Source organism: Rhinopithecus bieti, unplaced genomic scaffold (genome assembly GCF_001698545.2).
Source record: "Rhinopithecus bieti isolate Rb0 unplaced genomic scaffold, ASM169854v2 scaffold_31446, whole genome shotgun sequence".
In the NCBI taxonomy this organism is placed as follows: Eukaryota; Metazoa; Chordata; class Mammalia; order Primates; family Cercopithecidae; genus Rhinopithecus; species Rhinopithecus bieti.
In genome coordinates, this window is record NW_016813612.1 from 481100 (window position 1) to 497765 (window position 16666).

Below are 16666 nucleotides of genomic sequence, written 5' to 3' on the forward strand. Positions count from 1 at the left end.
TGATTCGTAAAAGCTTGGTGAGAGAGAAGGGAAGTGAGTCAGAGAAGAATGAAAGACAATACAAGGTGAATTAATGAGCCGGAGGCTAGGGCAGGCACCTAGGCCTCCCTCCTGGGGGACCTTCTGAGAGAAGAAGTAGAACCAGTAGTTGAGGATGCTGGGGTGTTTGTTCACCAGCTCCTGTCCCTCACTGGAACCACTCCTGGAGCATTAACTCTCTGGCACTTCCAGGCAGTCCTGCTGACTTGCTGCACACGCCCACAGCCAGAGAAGGGCCTGTCAGAGACATGCAGATGTGTAGGGTAGGAAGCTGCAGGCCTGTGGAAACTATAGGTGACTGCCAGGTGCACAGTGGGCGGGGCCCTAACAATATCTAAAGAAAGCTGATTTCATCTTATTTCCCCACCATGCCTGGCACCGAGTTAGGACTTCATATATGTAAGTGGTTGGAAGTTCTTTGTTTTCTCATGCTTACCCTGATGACTTCTTATTGGAAATAAGATAAATTTAAATGAGTAATTGTATAATCCCAGTTTGTTTGAGTCTCCCTGTGTAAGTGGTAGTTGGGGTGGGGAGGGGAGGGGGGAGATTACTGAAATCATCCATTCTCTGCCTGTAGGCAGATCACAGCTCTCCTTGGGAGCACTCTTGTTGGTTCTCTGAGTACAGCATTGGATTTAATAGTCAGGAAAGTCTATTTTTACTTGGTGATGCCTCTGGCTGTTCTTCTGCAAGGCCCTGGCCTGGGTCCAAGTTGCTGTGGCACTGATTCCCAGCAGCATGTAGCCACAAGGACAAGGCATGAGTGAATTAAAGTTTAATTAAGGGTGAAACTCCAATATGGATGGAGCTGGCTGTGTCCTGCTGGGTAATTAGTGAGGCAAGGGTTTGAAAGGGCAGCACAAAGATCCCTGCTGATGTCAGACTCTCTTCCTAGGTATGTCCTCTTGGGCAGTTTTGTGGAACACCTTTTTTCCTCCCTGGCAGTAGAATAGAAAGATGTTGTAAACTAGTAGTGGAAACAAAGAATGCCAGTGTGGGTGGGCTGGGGCAGCAAATGCAAGTGGCTTCTCACAGGTGCATCATCAAATCGGGTACCATGACTTGCAGGCTCCTCCTCCTGAGCCCTTCAAGCAGCCATCTGGGAAAGACCGGGTGGAAAAGCGTTCTTGGGCACAGACCTAACTTTCGTGGGTGTCAATAAGCGTTTTGTCCTGTGGTCTCCCTATTGCAGTGTAGGTGTGAAGTGGAGGAGGGGCAATTTCTGCAGTTTCTGTACCACTCAGGGGGTGCACTCAGAGCTGCAGTATTGGACTTCCCTGGCCATTTCATCCAGAGCAGAACCAGGCTCCAAGGACCCCAGCAAATAGAGTGCACAGACCTTTACAGTAATATCAGCAATGCTAACAATAACTATACCGACAAAGTTCACCAAGCAGTCACTGTGCAGAGTGCATGCTCAGGCAGTTATGCATCATCACACTCACTCATTCACTCCTCCCTGCAACACCGCAGCTCTGTCGGCACTTGCATCTTTCTTTTCACTCTCCAGGCCTAGTGATGTCTCACAAGACCAGCTGAAACAAATCTCTGGCTTGCTCATTGCTCTGCTCTCCTCAGGGTCCCTCATGATCCCTCCTTTCAGACAGCTGCAGCTCCTACTACCAACGGCTTGATTATTTTCTTATTTCCCATCTCAAATTTCTGAAAGCAAGAACATCCTAGTCTGTTGGGACCGGAGACTTACGCAGTTTTAGAGACCCCCTTTAAGAAAGGAATAAAAGCATATGAATGAATGCAATACTAGGCTCAGGGGCAAGGAGGAGGCCTGGACAGGCGAGGCACCAGAAAGTCCCATTGTGTTTGTTTCAGGGTGAGTCGGCCTCCGCTAGAGTCTAATAATACATTTTTATTATGGTAGTTGGGGTGGAATGGGGTGACATGCCATGGTACCAAACCCAGTTATTTAAAGTTGGTGCATTTGAGTATGGTCCCTGTCTCTGATGTTCTCCTCTCCACCATGCAAGGAGACCCAGTCTTCCAGGATGGACTCGGCCACCTCACCATCTCATGTGTATTCATTCAGAAACTGGACTTGGGAGAAACTTCCCTGGGGCCTTGGGCTAAGAAGCACCCACTCCATGGAGTTCTGCAGGCAAAGGTGCAGCCATGAGGTAGGGAATCGTCAGTGGTCATTTGGTGTTCCATACATTCCTTGTTCTTTGTGTGTACAGCTCTCTTAAAGATGTTATGGGGATAAGGGATGGCTGGACCCAGCCAAGTTGGGGGCATTTGTAGGGTTCATGGATGCAGGCCAAGCTGTTATTTTAAAACTATTGAAATCTTTCCATGGTTCCTAACACCTATCTCTGATTATTTCCCTAGAATAGGTGCCTGAATGTGAAAAGATATGAACATTTTAAGGAGCTTGACATAAAATTTCATTTACAGGAAATTCATTCAAATTCATTCAAATGTCATTTCAGAAAGTTGTACCAATTCACATTTTCTCCAAAGAGATGCGTGTTTCCACTGCACAGCGGCTTTGCCAACAATGGATGCCACCATTTAAAATAAGTTCATTTATTGCTTTTTCTCTACATAGAAAAGTAATAATGATGTTCTTTATAAAAGCTTAAATGTTGACAGAAATATACAACTGAGAAAATGAAAGCCCTCCCATTCCTCCTACTCCCTTGGGTAGCGAATGCAGAGTGGCTTCTCATAGGTTCATCATCAAATAGGGCACCATGACTTCCAGGCTCCTCCTCCTGGACCCCTTAAGCAGCCATCTGGGAAAGACCAGGTGCAAAAAGATTCTTGGGCACAGACCTGACTTTCACGGGTGTCGATGAGCGTTTTGCTCCCACCTATTCAGAGATAACCACCATAAACAGATGAATATTTATTTATGCAGGCGTCTTCTGCGTTTGTTATGATGAAATTTTGGGGCTTTATTTTTTAAACAAAATGATGTCATGCCAGACATACTTCTTCAAAACTAGCGTTTTTAGTGTTCCACATGGATTTCTTCTTGGCCCTCTTCTCTATACATTCCTACAGAAACTCATTCATTCATAGCTTTAAAAATATTCTGTGGGCTGATACCTCCTGAATTTATGTCTTCTCTGAGCTCCAGATTTACACATCCAACTACTTGCTTGACATCTCTGATTGGATGTCTCTTAGCAGTTAAAACTTAACATGTTCAGGGCAGGTGTGATGTCTCATGCCTGTAATCCCAGCACTTTGGGAGGCTGAGGTGGGAGGAATACTTGAGCCCAGGATTTTAATACCAGTTGAGCAGCATAGTGAGACCCTGTCTCTATTAAAAAAAAAAAAAATTCAACGTGTTCAAAATGGAATTCTCGTTTCCACTCCTCAATCCTGTCTTTTTATCCCAGCCTCCCTCATTTTAATAATGTCACTCCCAGCCACCCAATTTCTAAAGATCAGATCCTGGAAGTCATCTTTTCCTTGCCACTTATGGCCAACACAACAGCAAGTCCTGTCAGTTCTATCTCCAAGCCAGTTTCTTGTCCACCCACTTCTCTGCCTCTTTACCACCATCATTCCACCTGTACCACTGCAGTAGCCTCTCATTGGCCTTTTCGCCTCTGCTCTTGCTTCCTGTACATTCCTCTCTCTGATGAACAGCCATAATCAGCGTCTTAGAATAAATCCAATTGTTCTGCTCCCATGCTTGGAACTCGTCAATGCCCTCCAACAGCATTCATGCATCTTGCCATGGTCTGTGAGGCCCTGTCTAATTGGCCTGCCTCTCACCTTCACTCCTCTCATGCCAACCTACCTCCCCATCTTGTGCTCCAATCACACAGGTCCACTACTTTCTCATGGGAAGACTTTGTGCTTGCCAAGCCCTCCTGAAGCTTGCCACCTCCCACTCTTTGCCTGCCTAAATCCTTTTCAGTTCTCATTGATTTAACCATTCTCCTGTTGTTTCAAAATTTTCAGTGTTATAAACAATAGTGCATTGAACATCTGAATGCATTCAATTTTGTCCCATGGCTTGACTGTTTCCTTGGCATAAATTCCCAGAAGTGGAATTGCTAGAGGGAAGGGAATTCTTACGTTCAATTTTGGTGTGCACATAATTGTAATGTCTTCGTGATCCTGCTGATTTTCCTCCCTATATTCATCCTCCCAGGAGAAGGAGACCCCAGGTGAGGGTTTCAGTGCATGTGGTTTCCTGTTGCCAAGCAGGAAGCCCCACTCTCTGCCTTCCAGGAGTGCAGATACCCCTTGGATGGAAGCCTGGAGGCCCCTCCAGGCCTGTCCGCAGTCCTCTGAGTTAAGGGCTTTGTGGGGGTCTGTTTGGTAAATGGTCTTCCCCACTTTCTCCTTCTTCCATCTTTCACCAAAGTGTTGGAGCTATCTTTCTAGGCTGCCTTTGGCCCCATCTTTATGATAGATAACAGAAAAATGCTGCTGTTTCAGACAGACAGAGGGTACCTTTCTCTAGTTTCCAGAATGAAGGCAGGTTTTCCATATTTTTATATTCTGTAGGCCAGTGTTTCAAACATGCCTGATCTCAAGAATCCTTCTGAGCACTTGTTAAAAATGTAAGCCCCTCTCCTCCACAGAGATTCGAGTTCAGGATCTGGGAGATGACAGGTCTCAAGAGTCTGCGTTTTTCACAGTGTCCTGGTAATTTTAATGAAGTTGTAGAAGTTTAGAAGGAAGTTTAGAAAATGATTCCACAGGTCATTTCCATGAGGAACTAGAAGTAGCTCCAGGTGTTCAACTCTAGTATTCACATTGCCATTTTATGCGTAAGTCTCACATTTCCTAAAAAGCATAACCAAGCACTTTCTATGGCAAGGCATTGAATTTGATGCCATACACATCATCTAATTTTGTGCTGAGAATAGTCACTGCATCCTAGGCACAATTATCCTTAAGTTGCTGCTGAGAAAACTGAGGCTGTGAGAGACTGGCTGGCGTTGGCCTGATCAGGCCATAAAGCTTGAAAGTGGTGGAGCCGGAATCTGAATCCAGGGCTTCTGATTCTGAGTCCTGGCGTGGCAGGCCAGGTCTCACTAACAGCTGAACAGGCAAGCCTCCATGACAACTGTTTCGGCACTGACTGAGTGGTTAGGTTAAATATTAAAAGTGGATAGAGCCAGTCTCCTTATACAAAGGCTGGAATGTAACAAAGCCCACCAAGAGTTTGGCCTAGGCCTTTCCTGGGCCTTGAAGCATGACATGATATTGAAGGAATTCTTAACAGGACCCATGTAGGATTAAACAAGTTTTACTGGGGGTCTGAAGAAACTCCCCAGACCTCCACAAACAAGTTTTACTGGGCGGGGGGGCGTGGTCTAAAGAAACTCCTCAAACCTCCATGATTTAGCAGGAGACAAGATCAGGGTAATCACCCCGCATCTGGACCCATCTAGATTAAGTAAATTTACTGAGGCTCCAGAGAAAGGTCTTCAAAACTCAGACCTTAATTATAGTAGAAGAAGTTAACCACTTAGATGGTGAACTTTAGATGAATGCACACTTACATATAGACATATAGCTTAGAAGGTATATAAGAAATGGAAATCTTTGTAATTTTAAGTTGGTCTGGCTACAGAAATAAACTCTCTTCTTACCCAGTTCATCTGCAGCTCATTACTAGGCCTCGAGAATAAGCAGCCTGACCCTCGGTTTGATCCGGGAACGCTGGGGCACCCCTGAAGCAACCACATTGATGCCTGTCATTATGCCACTCTGCACTGCCACCAACCTCTGCTCCTCAGAATGTGGCTGGCAAACCTAGATGGCCAATATCCCCTGGAAGCTCGTTAAAAATGCAGAGCCTTGGGCCACTCCAGGCCTCCTGAGTCAGAATCTGCATTTTCTTTTTTCTTTCTTTCTTTTTTTTTTTTTTTATACGGAGTCTCACTCTGTCGCCCTGGCTGGAGTGCAGTAGCGCGATCTCGGCTCACTGCAACCTCCGCCTCCCGGGTTCAAGCAATTCTGCCTCAGCCTTCCGAGTAGCTGGGACCACGGGCAAGCGCCACCACGCCCAGCTGATTTTTTTTGTACTTTTAGCAGAGACGGGGTTTCACCACATTGGCCAGAATGGTCTCAATTTCTTGACCTCGTGATCCGCCCGCCTCAGCCTCCCAAAGTGTTGGGATTACAGGCGTGAGCCACCACACCCGGCCAGAATCTGCATTTTAATAAACTTGCCTGGTAACTCTCATTCATATTAAAGGAAAAGAAGCCCTCAGGAGGCTGCAGAGGGATTGGAGTTCAGGTCACTTAAGAGAGAGAGAGAAAGGGAATGAGTGTGTATGTGTGTGTGTGTGTGTGCGCGTGCTTGTGCACACAGAGATATGTGTAGCTTGGAAAGGTCTAAGAGTTCAGAGGCACCATGTCCTCCCTTAGATAACATCACTTCCACATCCTATTTGTTGGAAAAGCGTTCCCAACTAAAGGCTAAGATTTTTAGCTCTTGAAATTGAGTTATGTGCAGACTGCTCGTTTGTGATCCAAAATGTCAGCCAAGAGACTGCACCAAGAGAAACCTCTCCAGGGAATGGCTGAGGAGCTTTCGCAACCATAGGGATACAGGAAAGCAAGTGCTTCATCCTCCTGGGAGGTCTCTAGACTTCTGGAATGAGAGGTCCCCTGAGGGTGCATTGCCAGACATTTCTCTGCATCTTTAAAACCAAAGTGTTTGTTTGTTATGTTTTCTCTTGAGTGCCCAGAGAATCTGAGAGTTTAGCCAGTATCATATAACCTCTCAACTCTTCTGACGTTGGGCCTTTTCTCTGAAACTCAAAGACAAGCAAGCGAATTAGATGACTACAGTATATAAAACATAAAGGTTAGACCTAAATGGGTCAATAGCACCCTCTCTTGGCCATGTGTGAGTACTGCATCTACCAGTTTTCAACTAGTACAAAATACACCTGTGGATTTGTAGTTAACTAAAGCAGAGTAAAAATATCCCTGCCACACTGTGAGGCATAGAAACACCCAAGATAATGAGAAAGTAGAAAGGAACTGCTGTCTTCAAGGAAATCAGTTAACACCTGATTATATCCACTGCAATATTTGAATTAGTTTTGCCACAAGCAGTGAAAACAAGTGAGGTTGAGGAGGATGCCAAGGGCAGTGCATATTTCTGAAGGCTTTGAGCAGGGCAATAGACCACAGAGCTCCCGAAGGAGTGGAGGACACCTTATTGAACAGGCATTAGAAAATGGTTGTATGTGGGATGGGCGCGGTGGCTCACACCTGTAATCCCAGCACTTTGGGAGGCCGAGATGGGTGGATCACGAGGTCAGGAGATCGAGACCATCCTGGCTAACACGGTGAAACCCCGTCTCTACTAAAATACAAAAAATTAGCCGGGCGTGGTGGCAGGTGCCTGTAGTCCCAGCTACTCGGGAGGCTGAGGCAGGAGAATGGCGTGAACCCAGGAGGCGGAGCTTGCAGTGAGCCGAGATTGCGCCCCTGCACTTCAGCCTGGGCGACAGAAAAAAAAAAAGAAAAAGAAAAAATGTTTGTATGTGAATGTTAACAAAAATACTAAATATCAAAATCTGTGGGCTGCGCAAGGGAAACTTACATCCTTAAGTGCTTACAATCGAAAATAAGTTAAAAGTTAATGGGCTAAGCAACTATCTTGAGAAGTTACAAAAAGAATATGCAAAGAAAGGAGGAGGAAGAAAACTCATAAGGGAAGAAATTAATAAAACAGAAAATAAGCATCTAATAGGGAGAATCACTAAAGCTAGAAGTTGGTTTTTTGAAAAGATGAAAGAATAAAACTGATAAGCCTCTGGCAACACTGATTAAGAAAAAAAAAAAAAAAAAAAAAAAAGAGAAAAGTTGCCCGCCTAAAAAATAAAAAAAAGGAGCTACAAAGGGTTAGTCCCAGAGTTCCACAGCTCTGCTTGTAAAAAGACAATTGAAATTCCACATTAGATGGCAAACCTTTCACATTTTCACATCCTTTTCCTTTTTGATTTCCATAAAGATAGCATGACCAATGTTTTCTTCCTTAACAGGTAATAATGAAAAGCTAACATTTGTTAAATGCATATTATGTGCAAAGCACTATGCAATGAAATCCCCAGAATGAGTCCCTGAGGCTACCATCATCATGTCCACTTTATAGATATGGAAACAGAGGCTTGGAAGATATATCTCCACTTTATATATATGGAAATTGAGATATCCCTCAGTTTGTTAAACATCAACAAACTGAGGCTTGTTGATTTCTAATATGGCACAGCTAGAAATCAATGGCACCAGGATTTTGACTGGGCAATCAGGGCTTAGAACGTCTCCTGGTCACAGGAGCTGACAGCAGAGCCAGGACAGAATCTAGGCCCTTTAATAAAAAGTCCTCATGGCACCAACACTGCCTGTGCCAAAAAGGCAATTCTGAATGATGTTTTTATTTTTTTCTCTCCCTCTCTAAATTGAACAGGGATGTGCTTTGCCACTCTGGAATCCGTGGAGGCAATTTTGGTCCTTAGACGCAGGCACTAGCATGGCCCTGATCACCTGGGGAAAATATCCAAGGACCTTAAGGCCAACAGGCCTCTAACTCAGGTCTCTCTCTGGACTGCTTTGGAAATGTCTCTCTAAATAGGCTTTTGTCCACTGCTCCTGGGCTAACCTACTTTCAGGGGCTTCACATTAAAACCTGAGGCCAACTATGGTGCTGCAAATACTATTTTAATTGGAATGAGCTGCTTAATCAAAAGTTCTTGGTTCAGTGTATGGTTCCTTCAAGTGCCACGATTCCTGTGTCACATTAAATCCAGGGTCAGCAAACTGTGGACCTCAGACTAAATCTGTCCTACCTATTGTTTTAATATGGCCCAAAAAGTATAGTTAACTATAGTTAAGAAAGAAATTTTCCCCATTTAAAATCGTTGGTGAAAAAAATCAAAACGTGAGTAGTATTTTGTGACATCTGAAAATTATATAAAATTGCAATTTTAGTGTCTATAAATAAAGTTTTATTAGAACACAGCCACATCCATTCATTTATATACTCTACGGCAGCTTCTTGCTTCAATGGCAGAGTTGAACAGTTGCAACAGAGATCATACAACCTGTGAGCCTAAAATATTTGCTATTAATATTTATAGAAAAAGTTTGTGTTAAAGTATCATTATAGAACTTTATTTTATTTTTTCCCTTTTCAACTTTTATTTTGGACTCAGGGGTACAAGTGCAGGTTTGTGACCTGGGTATATTGCATGATGCTGAAGTTTGGGGTCCAAATAATTCTGTCACTCAGATGCTGAGCATAGTACCCAACAGTTAGTTTTTTGACCCTTGCCCTCCTCCTTTCTTCCCTACTCTGATAGTCCCCAGTGTCTATTGCTGCCATCGTTATGCCATGAGTACCTGACGTTTAGCTCCCAATTATAAGTGAGAACATGTGGTATTTGGTTTTCTGTTCCTGCTTTAATTTTTCTTAGGATAATGGCCTCCAGCTGCATCCATGTTGTTGCAAAGGACATGATTTCATTCTTTTATATATAGTATTCCATGGTGTATATATGCCACATTTTCTTTATCCAATCCACTGTTGATGGGCACCTAGGTTGATTCCATGACTTTGCTATTGTGAATAGTGCTGCAGTGAACATGTGAGTGCACGTGTCTTTTTGGTAGAATGATTTGCTTGTTTTTGGATGAATATACAGTAATGGGATTGCTGAGTCGAATGGTGGTTCTGTTTTAAATCTCCAAACTGCTTTCCACAGTGGCTGAACTAATTTACATTCCCACCAACAGTATTATAAGTGTTCCCTTTTCTCCTCAGCCTCACCAACATCTGTTGTTTTTTGACTTTTTAATAATGACCATTGTGATTGCTGCGGGATGGTATCTCATTGTGGTTTTGATTTGCATTTCTCTTCTGATTAGTGACGATGAGCATTTTGTCATGTTTGCTGGCCGTTTGTATGTCTTCTTTGAAAAGTGTCTTCTCATATCTTTTGCCCATTTTTTAATGCAGTTCTTTGTTTTCTTTTGTGTGTGTTTAATTGTTTAAGTTTCTTATAGATTCTGGATATTAGACTTTTGTTGGATGCATAGTTTGGAAATATTTTCTCCCATTCTGTAGGTTGTCTTGTCTGTTTACTCTGCTGACAGTTTCCTCTGCTGTGCAGAAGCTCTTTAATTACCTCTCATTTGTCAATTTTTTTTGGTCACAATTGCTTTTGAGGACTTTGTCATAAATTCTTTCCTAAGGCCCATGCCCAGAGTGGTATTTCCTAGGGTTTCTTCTAGGATTCTTATACTAATTTAGATTTAATAGAAACCCATAGCAAGAAAAACAAGAAAAAGAAAACATTTTCAAAATAAATGTTGTTTATGTTTACATATTTTTAAATTCTCTTTCTCTTCTCTCTTTTCCTAGCAGAGGAAAACCCAATCATTGTGAGACTGCAAACACCCGGGCAGCTTACTTGGGTTTTATCGTGGAGTTGCTCTGCTCTCAGGCATTTGGGGAGAAGGACTCTGGCTCAGGCTGGGATTTTAGGAGCCAGGTTGAGTGACAAAGTGGGCTGGGTAGTTTACAGTGTTGGTATAAAGATGAGATTGGGATACCATGAGCTGGGAAGATGGCTAGGACATTCATTCACCCCTGATTCAAGACCTCCTGACAAGGTTCCTGAGAAAAACCTATGTACAGGACACAGCCTCAGTTGAGAGGCAAAATGATACTTTGTAACTAGCTGAACTGGAAGAGACATAGACAAGCCAAAACAATCTTGGAAAAGAACAAAGTTAGAGGACTCACATTCCCAATTTCAAACTCACTACAAAGCTGCAGTAATTAAGACAGTGTGGTTTTGGCATAAAGATACATAAACAGATCAATGGAACAGAATTGTGAGTCCAGAAATAAACTCTCATCTATGGCCAACTGATTTTCAATAAGGGTGCCAGGATGATTCAACGGGCGAAAGACTAGTCTTTTTAACAAATGGTGCTGGAATAACTGGTTATCTACATGTACAAGCATGAATTTGGATTCCTACCTTATACCAATACACAGAAGTTAACTGAGACTGGACCAAAGACTTAAATGTGAGACCTAAAACTACACATTCCTAGAAGAAAACATGAGAATGAGGAATGACTGCTAATGGGTACAACGTTTCTTTGTGGGGGTGATGAAAATATTCTACAACCGATTGTAGTGATGTTGTGCAACTTTGGGAATATACTAAAACCACACTGAACTGTACACTTTAAATAGCTGAATTTTTTGCTATGTGAATTATATCTCAACAAAGCTGTTTAAAAAGACCTTGTGGCAGTGGCCTGGAGGGATCTGGGTCTGAGGGACCGTGATCAGCCTGATACTTTTCTGTGAGGCGTGGTGGCTTGGGCAGTGGGAGAAAAAGCCATCTGGGTCCTCTGCACAGTGCTGGATGCCATTGGTCAGATGTGGCTGCCTGTAATGAGGACTTGGAATGAGTGCCACTATGGGGTTCTAACTGGCCTTAATAAAGCAGAAGCTGCTGCCAAGCATGAGGAGGCCTCGGTAAAGATCTGGAGATGCTCCTATGATGTCTCATCACCTATGATGGAGCCCAACCACCCCTTCTAAGGCAACACCAGTGAGAAGAGCAAGTATGCAGATCTCACTAAAGATCAGCTACCCTCCTGTGAAAGTCTGAAGGACACTACTGCCATAGCTCTGCTCTTTTGGAAAGAAGAAATAGTTTCCTGGATCGAGGAGGGGAAATAGGTACTGATTGCAGCTGATGGCAACAGCCTTCGGGGCATTGTTGAGCATCTGGAGGGTCTCTCTGAAGAGGCTGTCATGGAGCTGGACCTGCCAACTGGTATTCCCATTGTCTATATATTGAACAAGAACTTGAAGCCCACCAAGCCCATGTAGTTCCTGAGGGGGATGAAGAGACTGTGTAAAGCCATGGAAGCTATGGCTGTTGGGAGCAAGGTCAAGAAGTAAAGGCCAGCAGGCAGATTACTGTCCCAAGGAATGCCGTCTCTGCCTATCCTTTCCTCTGCACTTCTGCATATGTCACATTGACCACTTCATAGTCATTTTTTTTTTTTTTTTTTTTGAGACGGGGTTCACTGTGTCAGCCAGTCTGGAGTGCAGTGTCACAGTCTCAACTGACTGCAACCTCTGCCTCCCATGTTCACGCGATCCTCCTGCTTCAGTTTCCCGAGTGGCTGGGACAATAGGAATATGGCATCACACCTAGCTAATTTTTGTATTTTTAGTAGAGATGAGGTTTCACCATGTTGACCAGGCTGGTCTCAAATTCCTGATCTCAGGTGATCCACCTGTCTCAGCCTCCCAAAGTGCTGGGATTACAGGCATGAGCCAGTGTGCCCAGCCATAGTCATCTTAAGTTGTAGCTGCAGATGGGGACCAGTGGCTTCCATTTTCCTTTCAGCCATTTTATCTCCTACACCCACTCCCTTCATACAACTGGATTGGAATAGCGCCTCTGGGGCATGGGTTCTCAGTCCACACTGAGGGAAGGCTCCTCTTAGCCAAGCGTGTTCAGAGGTAGTAACTCTGGTTTTTGCCAGGGCTATGTTTACTAGGGACCAGCTTGAGAAGGGGAGAGGGAGGAACCATGCTAAGGCATGACCAATGAAGAAGCAAGAAGCAATGAAGCAAGAGCACCTATTTGACCCCAGAAGCCAGTCCTGTACCCTTCTGTGGTTAGGTCACTGACTTGGGTGGTGGGGTTAGTCATTTCAGTGGAAGATAAATGTAACTTACATAGGAATGTTAAAAAAAAATCAACTATTTCCTCCTTGATGCCAGAGAAGTTGGCTTTAGAAGGTTGGGATCAATCCTCAATTAAGTTTATATGTTGCATTTACAAAATTTTGTTTGTTTGTTTGTTTGTTTTTGAGACGGAGTCTTGCTCTGTCGCCCAGGCTGGAGTGCAGTGGCCGGATCTCGGCTCGCTGCAAGCTCCGCCTCCCGGGTTCACACCATTCTCCTGCCTCAGCCTCCCTAGTAGCTGGGACTACAGGCGCCCACCACCATGCCCAGCTAATTCTGTGTATTTTTATAGAGATGGGGTTTCACCGTGTTAGCCAGGATGGTCTCGATCTCCTGACCTTGTCATCTACCCGCCTCGGCCTCCCAAAGTGCTGGGATTACAGGTGTGAGCCACCGCACCTGGCTACAAAATTTTTTATATATAATATCTATATATAAAATACAGATATATATAATTTTTATCTATATAAAATATAGATATTATGTATAAGTAAATGCAACACATATGTGCATATATATATGTTTGTAAAAGTAAATGCAACACATAAACTTAACACATAATTCAACACATAAACTTAAATTTTGTCTATATATGTATATGTGTGTGCATATATTGTGTGTATGTGTATATATATACACACACACTATATATACACACTATACACACACACACACACACAAACACCTTGGAGTTCCTAGTGGCACTTGAAATACTTAGTCCCATGTATGGTCATCAGAAAGTAAGCCATTCCTCACACCAACATGGGATATGCCTTTTGGCTTCTAAGGGTAGAAGTGCATTCTGCTATATATTTTAGAATCCCTCCCCTGCCTTGTTTTGTGGCAGTGAAACGCCTCTTGAGCACGTCCAAGTGTGTCTTTCACTGTGCCTGATTTCTTAATCATGTTCTGGTTGCTTTGCCCTGTCACATGGTCCCAGTATTCTTTTTCAGAATAACTGTACTACATTTTTTTTCTAGCTTAGTATAGTAAAGGAGTGATATGCAATAAAAAAGTCAAGATGATAAATTTTATGTTATGTATATTTTACCATATTATTTTTTCAGAGACAGGGTGTCACTCTGTCACCCAGGCTGGAGTGCAGTGGTGTGATAATAGCTTACTGCAGTTTCAAACCCCTGGGCTCAAGTAATCCTCCTGCCCCAGCTTCCCAATATCTGGGACTACAGGTGTGTGACACTACGCTTGGCTAATTTTTAAAATATTTTGTAGAGATGGGGTCTTGCTTTGTTTCCCAGGCTGGCCTAGAACTCCTGGCTATAAGCCATCTTCTTGCCTCTGCCTTCCAAAGCACTGGGATTACAGGTGTGAGCCACTGCACCCAGTTTATTTTACCAATTAAAGAACCCTTATTTTTTGTCCCAGTCATAACATATCTTTCTAGGTTTCTCTGATTACCTTTACAGTTTTGCCTTTCACAATTAGGTCTTTAATCCATCTGTAACCCACTAGTGTTTGTGGTATGGAGTAGGGACCCAACTTTTTCTTCATTGAGCCAAATTTCCTAACACCTTCAACTAAATAATCCATCCTTTTCCCCATGGATACTTCTTGCGTGTGTAGAATGATTGTGATAAGATAACTAACTCTCACCCAGCATCTGGGCAAGCTAGGCCACTGGGAAAATGTCAGCAAAGGGCAAAGGGGCCTAGACCCCAAGTCTTTCCAAGGCCCTGGTAGAATATGTCCTTGCCAGGCATTCATTTTTCCAGCTTCCTTTCTCCCGGAACTGAACTCCCTTCTTCTTCCCCTACTCCAGGGGAGAAGCATGAAAGAAAGAGTAAGGAGGTGGCTTACCAGAAATAATTATGTTCAAGCAACCCTATTACAAAAATCTAGTCTCTTCCCATTTCAGAGATGTACAAGCTCCAAATGTCTTCAAAATGGAAAATGACACACAGATATGTTACATTTAATAGATAAGACTGGAATTTCCCAAAGTGTGAGTGGTGGTCACAGGGAGGGAGATTTACTCATTTGTACAATAGGTTTGAGCACCTATTGTATTTCAGACCCTGATCTAAACTGGGGTGGGAGGTCCAAAGATATCTTAAGTTGGGTTCCCCTAGAAGGCTATGATAAGGATGTAAGTGCTAGTAGTTTATTTGGGAGGTGATCTCAGAAAGCATAGGTAGAGGTATGGGAAAATGAGACAGAGAAGGGAAGGTAAGGGAGCCAATAAATGGTACTTTATTGACAGTTTACTGTTATCGGCAACTGAGGTCCAATCTTGCTGGGAAATCCTGGGAGTCAGTGTAGACCATGCTTCCATGCTTTTCTTACCTGAGGGTAAGTGAGCTGGGATACTTACATAGCAATTTCCACCTGCCATTGATTGAAGGTTGCTAGTGTGAGGGGTGCAGAGGCAGGTGTTAACTCCCTAGTATTTCCAGCTGGGATACTTATATAGTAATTTCCATCTGCCACTGATTGAAGGTTGCTAGTGTGAGGGGTGCAGGGGGCAGGTGTTAACTCCCTAGTATTTCCATCCTGCCCTAATCTCAAGTATTTCCCTCCCTTGCATGCTCCTGTGGGCAGGGAATGCCCTCAAGCAATGCTTGCAGTTGGACACAGATGCTTGCAGTTGGAGCATCCAGGGCACATCTGTGGGAAAGGTGAGTGCTAAGGGATATGGGTGAGGCACTGACAGCATCTCCTACGAGTATCTCTAGTACACCTTACATGTTAGTGGTAAGGAGATGCAAGGTAAACTAGCAAAACAATGAGCAAGATGTTGTTAAATAAAGATAAATATTATAAAGAAAACAAAATACAGGGTGCTGTGTTAGGGATGGGTGGTGAGGGGTTTATTTAGATTGGGTGGTCAGAGATAGGCTCCTTCAGATGAGGTTTGAACTGAAATTGAGGGACAAGAAGGGAGATGGGGAGCAGGGCAGAGTATTCCAGACCAACTGAATGAACATGGAGTGCAAATGCTTTAAGGTTGAAGACCAGTGGGGTCTGGTCATGTGTGTAGTGGAGAGTCAGAGAGTAGATGGTGAGAACAAGGGATAGGCAGGGAACAGGTGATGTGGCATCCTGTAAGCCACTGTAATATGTTTGGTTCATGTTAAATACAATGAGAAGCCTTCAGAAGATTTTGTGCAGAGAACTGATATAATCTCACTTGAATTTTAGAGAAAACTCAGGCTTCTGTGTTGTGAATGAATTCAAGAAGACCAGCTGGAGAGCTACTGTAGTAATCCAGGTGCAAAACAATGGTGCTTGTCAGGTGTTGCTTGTCAGGTGTATTAGTCAGGAATTGGGGTAGGGGAAAGGATGGATATGATACATTTTGCAAGTAGAAACAGTAAGACCCCATTAGATCGGACGGGGTAGAGGCAGTAAAGGAAGGGAAGATTGAAAGATAAAGTTTTAAGTTTGAGCAATTCTATGGATGGCAGTGCCATTTACTTAGATGAGGCCAATGGGGAAAAGAGTTTGGGGTAAAGAAGCAGGCTCTTTCTTTGTTTGCTGAAGGGAATGTGAGATCAATGGTTTTCTTTTCTTCTATTTGAAAGACTGGCAGTACTAGATAACGTTTCCATCTGATGAAAATGATCCAGTAGAGAAGAAGAACTGATGATTCAGAAGAAAGGAGGTAATTACAGTGGTAATTTATGGAAATGGCACCCATGACACAAATGGAGGGATTTGTTTTGATGGGTGGAGCAAGTGTACTTCATGCCTTGTATGGGAAAGAGGACAGAGTATGCAACACTGCCTCCAAAGGGTAGACTTGGAGGTGGGAAAATGAAGATGGTCAAATATCTCAATGACAGATAAGACAAAGCCTTCACCTTGCTCAGTGGAGAATGGAGGAGGGACTGGTAAAGGGAAAGGAAGAAAGAAAAGCCATCTTTCCCCCTG

At 43.5% G+C, this 16666-nt stretch overlaps 1 pseudogene; it reads left to right on the forward strand.

The window, feature by feature from the left end:
• The first annotated feature begins 11395 nt into the window (after window positions 1–11395).
• LOC108513117 (phosphoglycerate mutase 1-like) lies at window positions 11396–11977 on the forward strand (annotated as a pseudogene).
• The last annotated feature ends 4689 nt before the right edge of the window (window positions 11978–16666 follow it).